Source organism: Acipenser ruthenus, chromosome 7 (assembly GCF_902713425.1).
Source record: "Acipenser ruthenus chromosome 7, fAciRut3.2 maternal haplotype, whole genome shotgun sequence".
In the NCBI taxonomy this organism is placed as follows: Eukaryota; Metazoa; Chordata; class Actinopteri; order Acipenseriformes; family Acipenseridae; genus Acipenser; species Acipenser ruthenus.
This window is the reverse complement of record NC_081195.1, coordinates 63,900,156-63,910,702: the sequence shown is the minus strand read 5'-3', so window position 1 is coordinate 63,910,702 and position 10,547 is coordinate 63,900,156. Positions and strand designations below refer to the sequence as shown.

The window sequence follows — 10,547 nt, the reverse complement described above, 5'->3', positions numbered from 1 at the left end:
TCCTAGGTCTTTTTCATAGATTCCTTCTTCAATTTCATAATCTCCCATATATATACACACACACACACATATATATATATATATATATATAGAGAGAGAGAGAGAGAGAGAGAGAGAGAGAGAGAGAGAGAGAGAGAGAGAGAGAGAGAGAGAGAGAGAGAGAGAGAGAATACAGTGAGTTGGAATGCTTCCCAGTGATGTCAACCTTGTTCAACATCGCCCTCTACTGGGCACACTACAATAATTAATCTGTAGGGCTGCTAAAGAAGCATTAAAGAGAGCCCTGGTACTAGGGACCCCCTGTGTCTGCTGGTTTTCATTCCAACTGAGCTCTCAATTACTTAACTAGACTCTTAATTGAACTGATAATTTGCTTAAATAGACCTTTGTAATTGTTTCCAGCTCTTAAACAAATAACTTGAACTCTGCAACTGTTTAAGAGCTGAAAACAATTACAAATTCAGTTAAATTAAGGGCATAGTTAAGTAATTGAGAGCTCAGTTGGAATGAAAACCAGCAGAGACAGGGGGTCCCCAATACCAGGGTTGGGACCCACTTAAAAAGAGGATAAAAAGTAACACAAAGGAAAAATCCTATGGAATGTATATCCTATACATTATTATAGGGAAGGGGACTTCGTTGCTGCTCTCCCTGGGGGGAAAGATCAAAGGTGTGATAGATGCCTAAGGGCTTTCTACATGGATAACAGATAGCAATTATTGTGTGAAAAGACTAGGATCATAAATTGGAATAGAAGATTAACACATAGGTTCTGATGGTAATTTATTGTTATGTTAATTGCTGTAACTGTCATAGTATATCATGCAAATTTAGAAAACTGGGATACAGATTCGATTTTGTTATGTCATTTGATTTCCTGGATCAAATAAAAGAAGTCTGCTGGCTGTTCAAAAAGCTTAAATAACATGGTTATGGGAAATTGTGTAGCACAGGATAACAACTGTGTTCTGAACTTTTGAACACTGTCTGAGAGGGGTAGCAAATGTTGGGGAAATGATTGTACTGATGGTGGGAAGAATCCCACTGGGCACCTGCCCCCTGCTGATTTCACCTGACCCTTGTTATTAGCTATGACAAGAAAAGTTAATTTTTCGAGAAACCACACATTCCCTGTCATCTGTCTTCCATGCATCAAATAAGCAGCTGTGATTTTCCCAGAGTTACATTTTGTCTGAAAATTATACTTTCATATTATTTCCAGAGAAGATTAAAAGACTCTGCACTGTTTTCATAAAGATTCCAGAGAAAATGATCCATTGCTGTCGCATATGTAATTTGATTAAAAATGTGTACATGAAACTTACACTATTTCTAATAATCATTAATATACCGCCAGTGTGTTCTTTACTTTTTGTCTTTGTAGCTGGTAGACCAATCATTGAACTATTTGGATTTATTTTCCAAGCAAGTGTGCCTTAAAAAACACAAACAAATGTATTTGTTTCTTCTTTACTGTGAAAAGGAACTGATTATTTTGTCTGTTGTGATGAAAGACACAAGCACCAGATGCACAGGAAACAGACCAGTGGGATGTGGACAGCAGGATTGTTGACAGATGAAGAACTCCTGAGAAAAAAAATAAAAGCTGAAGACTGAACTGATAAAACAGAGAGCGCTCCAGCCCTGTGCATGCTTATCAATGTACTGTAACAAAATGGTTGAACTTATAGTTTTAATATGAAGTCTTTATGAAGACATCTGGCACCACTTTCATAGATTGGTTCCTCTGTTTTGTTCAGTAAACTATAAGAGCACCTTGATGTTGTTTCTTGGTAGCTTGAAAGTTCACAGCTTTGAATCCTGCTGCCTTCTTTGGTGTTTTGGATTGTGTGCAGCTGCAGGAACTGCAATGTAAAGTCATGGCTGCATTTGCCTCTTATTGTTTATTTATTTATTTATTTATTTATTTATTTATTTATTAGCATACAGTCTTATCCAGGGTGAATTACAATTGTTACAAGATATTACGGGCAGCAGTGTGGAGTAGTGGTTAGGGCTCTGGACTCTTGACCGGAGGGTCGTGGGTTCAATCCCTGGTAGGGGACACTGCTGCTGCACCCTTGAGCAAGGTACTTTACCTAGATTGCTCCAGTAAAAACCCAACTGTATAAATGGGTAATTGTATGTAAAAAAAAATAATGTGATATCTTGTAACAATTGTAAGTCGCCCTGGATAAGGGCGTCTGCTAAGAAATAAATAATAATAATAATAATCACAGTACAAAGTATCGCTTTATAAAATATCACATTACAGAATATCATAATACAGATAAGAGCAGTGAAAGTACAATAAAATCAATTCAAGTAGGAGCAAAATAAACAATACAGTAAATTATAAGTAAGAGTGACTAAGACTAAAAGCAGTTTAAATTTATAGTAAATATGTGCTTATATGAGTAAAGTCCAGTAAGAATACGTAGTAAGTATGATAAATGGATGAGAATGATTTCAGATAAGAGCAATTACAAAAAATGTGAGTACGGTTACCTATAAGAGTAAAATCAAATACAAGATACAGTAAGTAGTTATAGTTAGGAGCAGTAGTTGAATGCGACAAGGTATGGAGCAGTTCAGTGCAAGCTGATGCAAGTACTGGTACAATTGGGAACCATATAGTCCAGTATGGTTAATATTTGTGATGTTTGCAGATGCTGTCTGAACAGGTGTGTCTTGAGGACGTGCCGGAAGGTGGTCAGGGACCGAGCAGTCCTGATATCTGTGGGTAGGTCGTTCCACCTCTGAGGGGCAAGGGTGGAGAAGGAGCGGGCTCTGGAGGCAGGGGAGTGGAGGGCGGGTACAGCTAGTCTGCTGAAGGTGGAGAAGCAGAGGGGGCGAGAGGGGATGTAGGGAGAAATGATAGTCTGGAGATAGGAGCAGAAAGGTGAAGACAGCGATAGGCGAGTCAAGTACAAGAGTTTTGAATTGGATGTGAGCAGCGATAGAGAGCCAGTGGAAAGAGTGGAGCAGCGGTATAGCGTGGGAGAAACGAGGAAGGGAAAAGACAAGGCAAACAGCAGAGTTTTGGATGAGCTGGAGCATACGGGTAGCAGAAGCAGGAAGGCCGGCCAGGAGGGAGATGCAGTAGTCAAGGCGAGACAGTACCAGGGCCTGAACTAGGAGTTGAGTGGAGTAGTCGGTGAGGAAGGAGCGAATTCTGCATATGTTGCTGAGGAAGAAATGTCAGGAGCGTGCCAGAGTAGAGATGTGTTGAGAGTAGGAGAGGGAGGGGTCAAGGGTGACTAGTGATAGAGATAGAGAGATCAGCGGTGGGGGAGGAAGAGGGGGGGAAGAAAAGGTCTTATTTGGAGAGGTTGAGTTTGAGATGATGCAAGTGCATCCAGGAGGAGATGGCCAAGAGACAGGTAGAGATACGGGAGGAAATGGTGGGAAAAGAGAGCAAGATCTGGGCATCATCAGCATAGAAGTGATATGAGAAGCCATGGGAGGAAATGAGGGGACCCAGGGAGCGGGAGAGAAAACAGGAGGGGTCCCAGGACTGAGCCTTGGAGGACACCTGTCGAAAGAGAGCAAGAGACAGGGTGAGCCACACCACGACACCCGGTACGTGCGCTCGGAGAGTTATGAGGAGAACCAGGCAAGAGCAGTGCTGGGAACTCCCAGGTCAGCAAGGGAGGACAGGAGAATAGAGTGGTCAACTGTGTCAACTGTATCATTGATATATGTTCTTTTACGGATAACTTGGTATCTATATGGTATCCCAATGGTATTTAACAGCTGTTTATTATAATAGTAAAGGTATATTAAAACCAGAATTCCTGCTATTAAAGAAAAAATACACAAACTACAAGATGTGATAGCCTATAACTATACACTAAAGAACCTGTATGCTCTTAGATAATCTACGATCACATCTTGATTGCTTCACGTTTCCGTATGTGTTGAGGCATCTGAATCCTTTTTGCAGCATTGTATCTCTATAAATGTACTATATATTAAATCCAGCACGGTACATTTTTTTATTGGTGATATCTGTGGGATGCTGTCTTGTTGAAAGGGTCATTATAGGAAATGCAGTATCTGGGGCATATCCCTGCAGCTTCTGCTTTTTGACTGGAAACAGCACGCATACATGTGACAGCAAATGATACCTCATTATATACCTTTATCCTTGAGGGAAATCAGTAAGCAAATCATGGTGTATGAACTATAATTACTGTAATGCTGGAATGTGTATTTCTGATTGTGTAATTTAGTGCAATCCCTGTTTGAACTACTCATATGTTCTCATTAAGCAAAAATGAAATGTGAATCTGGGAGAGAAAGTTACTTTACTTTCATAAACACTGGAATGCATTACACTTACTGCTACAGTATTAAAACATCTACCAGTACAAATATATTGCTATTTAATCATTTGGTATGATTTATGTTAATAGATTTCATTTTTTTAGATCAAAAATCTTTGACTGAGTAAACAAACCTAAAACAACGATGCAATTGTAAACTCTTTTGCTTTTTTCTCCAGGTTTTTAAAAACATAATGGGAGTCTGATAATCTGGGAGGAATGTAATACTGCAACCAGTTTGCACTCAGTCTAAACCTCGCTGTTCGTGGATGAATTGAGTGCTCTTTCCTTTTCAATGACAGTTACACAAGGTTTTTATTTGTTATGATATTTTATTGAAGAATCACACTGTTATTTGACAGAGAAAACATTGACAATACGCAAATGATCATAAAAATACAATTCCATTATTTATTTGCTGAGGCTGCTGGACTCATTTTCAGACTGTGGCTCATTTTAGGAGGATTCAGACACATTAAACATTAGACGTTCTCATCTGAACTCAGGTTATATTTCTTAGACAAAGTAATGTTTTATCAAACCTTAAATTGGATGAAGGAGACCACGCAAAGATGGAGATGTTGGTTTTCTTTTTATGGTACAAAGAGTTTTTTGAACATGATGGCTGTATTTAGATCTAAGTTTAGAACAATTTAATAGCATTGACTCTGAGATTAATATCTGTCCTCTTCATTCCAAAAAAGCGTAATTGCTTTTGCTGATATATGTTTGAGATTAATGTCAAAAATAACTATAAAAGAAAGCCACATAAATCCATGTCTTATGTTTGCACTTTTTTCTGTGTTTTCCTGAAGCGATGAATTGGTGTCGGTAATAGTCTCATCCCAAATCTCTAGCACCATCTCAGACCCAGCCATTCATTCTTAAATTGTTCAGGATCAGTAGACAAGTAAGATTTACACTGCTTCAGTTTGCCATGTGGACCTTTAATACAGACACATTTCCAGAATGTTGATTACAATGCTACTGGTATCCTGACAACACTAATTAATTAGCAACTGTGCTGAAGAGGAATGATGTGATTTTGTTCAGTTTGCCATCATAAATACTGCATTGCCTTGCATTATATTTCTTAAGAAAGTACTTTAGATGGAGAATTTGCTTATAAGGAATGGTCAAAATCCAAACCCATTAATAATACCAAAGAGGTAGAAATATAATTCGGATTACTGGACAAACAATAACTGCAGTTTTCGGTGTTTGGGATGTGGCCAGGAAGTGGTCATAATCAAATAAAGATAAACAAATATCCAGCTAACTTTACACTTCCTCCGTTAGAGCTGCACGGACCGATTATTCGATTATTGGGAATGAGCTCTCCACAGGCGAGGGTCTTTGGTGCGGATTGGGTTAATTTACCATTCCAAGTGAAACAACTGAAGAAACCGCTGCTTGGTTTTGTGTGGCTTGCTGTTCTCCACAGTCTAAGAAAAACAGCAATCATCACAAACCCAAGCAGCTGTTTCTTCACTAGTTTCACTTTGAATGATATATTAGCCCAGTCAACCCCAATGACCCTCACCTGATTGTCAGCGCCTGATTTCTTCGGAGAGCTCAATCCAAATAATCAAATGATCAGTTCATGCGGCATTATTCTCAGGGATGGACAAATCTGTAAAGCTGTTACAAATTCTGAAAATTTTAAACGCCAGTAAATCAAATTTTCACTGTGTTTGAATTTTGACCGCCTCTTGTAGGCAAACTCAGTAGATCCAAAGATACCTGGTTGAAAGACAAATCTCCTGAAGACTCTGATTCACATTAGGGATCATGAACTGGGCATAGAGAACATTTAAACCCATTTCAAGGCAGTTCCAGGCTGTGATTAAGTCCAAGCGATAATCCACCAATGCTCACTGGAGCAACAAGAGACATATTTACATCAATTTTGATGCCTATTCCAAAAGTAACCAGATAAGGGATTTATTTATTTATTTATTTATTTATTTATTTACACAATGCATTGTATCGAGAATATCTTGTGAACAAAATAAATGGTTTATTTTCAGTAGTTTGTGTTTTTTAATACATTTTAGGATCACAATTATACCTGTTATAACCATCATGTTTTACTAGTAAAAAATATAATATGATAGTGTGCATGAGAACAAGAGCAGTTCACAGGTTTGTCTGGGAAAATGGAATGGACACAAAAAATGCCACAAGCATGTTGTATATTCCGTAATAAAACGTTGGGAATGCTTCAACAGTATCACAAGGTTTAAATACTTAAATTAGTGGCAGTGGAGCTGCCGCAGTGAAATATGCAACAAAAATTTTAAGAACCTATTCAAACTAGAGACTTGTTTCTGTATGAAACATACGTGGCAGCAGTGTGGAGTAGTGGTTAGGGCTCTGAACTCTTGACCGGAGGGTCGTGGGTTCAATCCCAGGTGGGGGGGACACTGCTGCTGTATCCGTGAGCAAGGTTCTTTACCTAGATTGCTCCAGTAAAAACCCAACTGTATAAATGGGGAATTGTATGTAAAAAATAATGTGTAAAAAAACAATTGTAAGTCGCCCTGGATAAGGGCGTCTGCTAAGAAATAAATAAATAATAATAATAATAATAATAATAATAATAATACGTACATTACATTAACAGCAACAACTTGTAGGCAGGAACAAGTAATATATAAAACATCAGCACATCCACTGGATAACTCTGTCAATATTACATATTTACTTTGATATTACACATATAACACTGATGTGAGGAAGGTAGCTTTGGGAATCTGGTATGCTACAGTGTAGCATTTCTAATATCAGTCTGATCTAAATTAAAATGTATTATTGTTATTTTTTTAAAGCTGTAAAGCCCCATAATATTTATGCCCACGTTGATAATATCAGATCTGTATAACAAAACCACCATCTGGAATAAATAGAAACCCCCTTTAATTCCTGCTCTGTAACAGAAACTGAAGATCTCATTTATATCATATATAACCTGCTACTGCTGCAATGCCGGTTTAGTTTACACAGACATAACTGTGAGGTGACAACTTGTGTGCCTGTAACTGAAATTACATTTGGGGAAGGTAGACAAGCTGGATAGTCAACAAAGTCTTGTTTCTATGAAGTAGAGTGCACAGAAGACTACGTTATTGTGAATGTACATTACTAGACAGTATCTGAAGTTATACATTTAAGTATAAAGCATGGTTGTGAGACACTGCAGCTTTAAAAAGACAACATTCTTACAGGAAGTGAAGGATGCTGGCCTTGAAGAATCCCAATTGCTTTAATGAAAGTGTAAACAACACAAGTTCTACAAATGGAATACAATTAAATACAGATACATTATACTCACTTTATACTCACAGGATATGCAACCACAATTGTAAATTAAATAGACACAATCAACAAAAACTGGTCTGTTAGTTCATGTAAGATTTCATGTTAGCTCATGTAGTTCACATTTCTTATCTGTTTGCTTATAACTAGCTCAAATATTGTTAGCAAGTTTTTTTTTTTTAAGTTTTCATTAGGACTCCCCCCCCCCACACACACACACCAAAAAAAAAGAAAAGAAAAGAAACCCCAAACAGTCAATTAGCAGCATTGCGTTGTTTTAAAGCAATAGAGACTGATGGACCTGAATTTACGTTAGAAATATTTCCCAGTATGAATAGTCTTGGTAGGTTGTGGTGCTGTAATTTCAAATGTATTAAACTGACTTTTAAAGGTATTGTGTCCTGTATGGTTTATATATATATATATATATATATATATAATATATTTTTTAATTTTAGCAGACACCTTTATCCAAGGCGACTTACAGAGACTAGGGTGTGTGAACTATGCATCAGATGCAGAGTCACTTACAATTACATCTCACCCGAAAGACGGAGCACAAGGAGGTTAAGTGACTTGCTCAGGGTCACACAATGAGTCAGTGGCTGAGGTCGGATTTGAACCGGGGACCTTCTGGTTACAAGTATATATATATATATACACACACACACACACACACTAATCTTATTGAAAATCAGCTCTTTTTGTGTTTCCTCTGCAATATATAGCATCAGCATAAAACACATTTTGGGGAAAAAAGGCAACCAACCTTGTAAAATGTTTGTTTTAGCTTCCTGAGCGCTGCGATATAACCTCTTACTGCTGAAGGTAGAATCAGGAGCCTGTCTCTGTCCCTGTTTCAAGGTTCAAGAGGGGCAGGTGTCTACCTTCAGCTGAAACTTCCTTTGAGGAATGTAAACAAACTGGACTGTTTCCAGAAAAAGTAGTGTGTAAAGGTTACAAGACTGGATAAAACAGACATCAACCAATCATATTATAGAAAGAAAAAAAAAACTGAACATGACAACGTAACTCTAAAAGCTCTTGTGATGTAGTAGGACCTGTATTTAACCTCCATTACACTTATGCTTAGTAAAACAAACATCCTGAATGATTTACTGTACTCACAAGATATTTGTAACATTTGAAAGAGATTCTATTCTATTCTATATGCTAAATAAATAAATAAATAAAACACAGAACTGTCAGTTTACAGATTAGATGGAATAATGTAAAACTGATCATAAAATGAACTATTCTGAATCTCTACAGTTAGTAGATTTTGCTGCCACATTGTATTTATTAAATCTGTATTAGAATCATATTGTGATACTATGTGCATTCCTAAGGACAACAAAAATATGTTGCATTTACTTTTGTTTAGAAAGCAATAAATAGTAAACCTTAAGTAATTGGTGGTTATAAGTCAGTATGCCCATTTGTAATGCTATGATAGTAAAACCACTGAGCACAGAGCAACGACTCCTGGCAGATAGACACAAATAATGAGATTCTTGGACTATCCTCCATGGGTCATACCGTCGGTACTAAATGTTACATTAAATTAAAAACTGTAAAAGCTAAAACATTGGCTTTCAATCTTAACAAAAAAGAACCAGATACATTTAATTATATGTTTGGTTTGTACCTGTGGTTAAATCTCATTGTACATTATTAATGAATTAGGCTACTTAAAATATACAGTATTAAGCAAAAATGAGTCGCATGTTCAAACCTTTTGTCAACCTACTACACCTAAGAGGTCAGGTCTGAGAAGTGCCCAGTATTACACAATGTGCATTGTAGTTCTCCACTTACCATCAGGCAGTCGCACAGTGTACTCTCTGTGTATTTTAAGGTGAAAGTCCCTTATACAGTAAGCCTTGTATTGTTAACGCCTACCTCTAGCTTCTGTTTTTGCCCCTGTTGGTTTGCTCTGTGTTCAATATCCATTACATTATTATTTATGTTCTTTTGGGTTTCTATTTATTTTTTAGTTCTGACTGACTGACTTAGTTCCTACAATTTCAGATATTGTCACACGCCCTTCTTTTTCTTTCATCAATTCGCTTGGCAATACAAACAAGGTTTCTCATTGGTTCCTCTTTGCCTTGTTTGCTGTCTGTCTTTGCTAGCAGGGCTCGGTCATTGGCTCAGGCACTTGTCTTTTCTAACAGAAGCACACTAATCAGGTAAAGTGTTTTTATCCGTCTCCAGCACATTGAAATCAATTATTTTTAAAATGTCAACAGGATTAACCGCCATGTATTTTTAAGTTAATGTTCTGAAGTAGGTAGGCTTGAGACTTTAAAGAGAAATATCTATCTATCTATCTATCTATCTATCTATCTATCTATCTATCTATCTATCTATATATATATACACATACACACACACATATACAGTATATATAAAGAAAAAGGCACAGGTTTGTCTAAACAAGCTAAAAATAACAGTTTTATATAAGAAGAGCTGCGATTCTTTTGACGAAGGGAATTCTTGACATTTGCTAGATGAACCAAGTCTTCTTTAGGCACAAATTCTGAAAAAGAAGATACAAGTTTTAAGTAAAATACACATCCACTGGGAACAATGTGTAGGTGAGAACTAGTCTGTTAGATCAGCAAGGATCTGGAATAACAACCAAATATGAAATAATAAGTGCAATTTACTAGCTAACAGAGAGAGCCAAGTCAACTCATTATGTATTGGTGAGACGTACAGTTGGATAGTATGTATTAAACTAAAAGACTAATGTACTATATTAGATTTAATACAGCACTGTTCACTATGTCTCACATTCTTCATTATGAATAACCCCACTTCATTAAGCAATCCTACAGTACTGGAAAATACACATGGCTCATCAACCTCGACAGTGCATCTCTCCTTGATTTACAG

General features: G+C 37.1%; 1 protein-coding gene across 2 annotated transcripts in view; it reads right to left on the bottom strand.

Moving 5' to 3' along the window:
- Nucleotides 1-4,654: 4,654 nt before the first annotated feature.
- The window catches only part of LOC117416232 (potassium voltage-gated channel subfamily A member 5-like), a 48,672-nt gene continuing 42,779 nt past the window's right edge, over nucleotides 4,655-10,547 (bottom strand). For both annotated transcript variants that reach the window (XR_004546515.3, XM_059027569.1), the window contains exon 3: nucleotides 4,655-10,188. The gene's annotated coding sequence lies outside the window, so the exon portion shown is untranslated. The remainder of the gene's footprint in view (nucleotides 10,189-10,547) is intronic.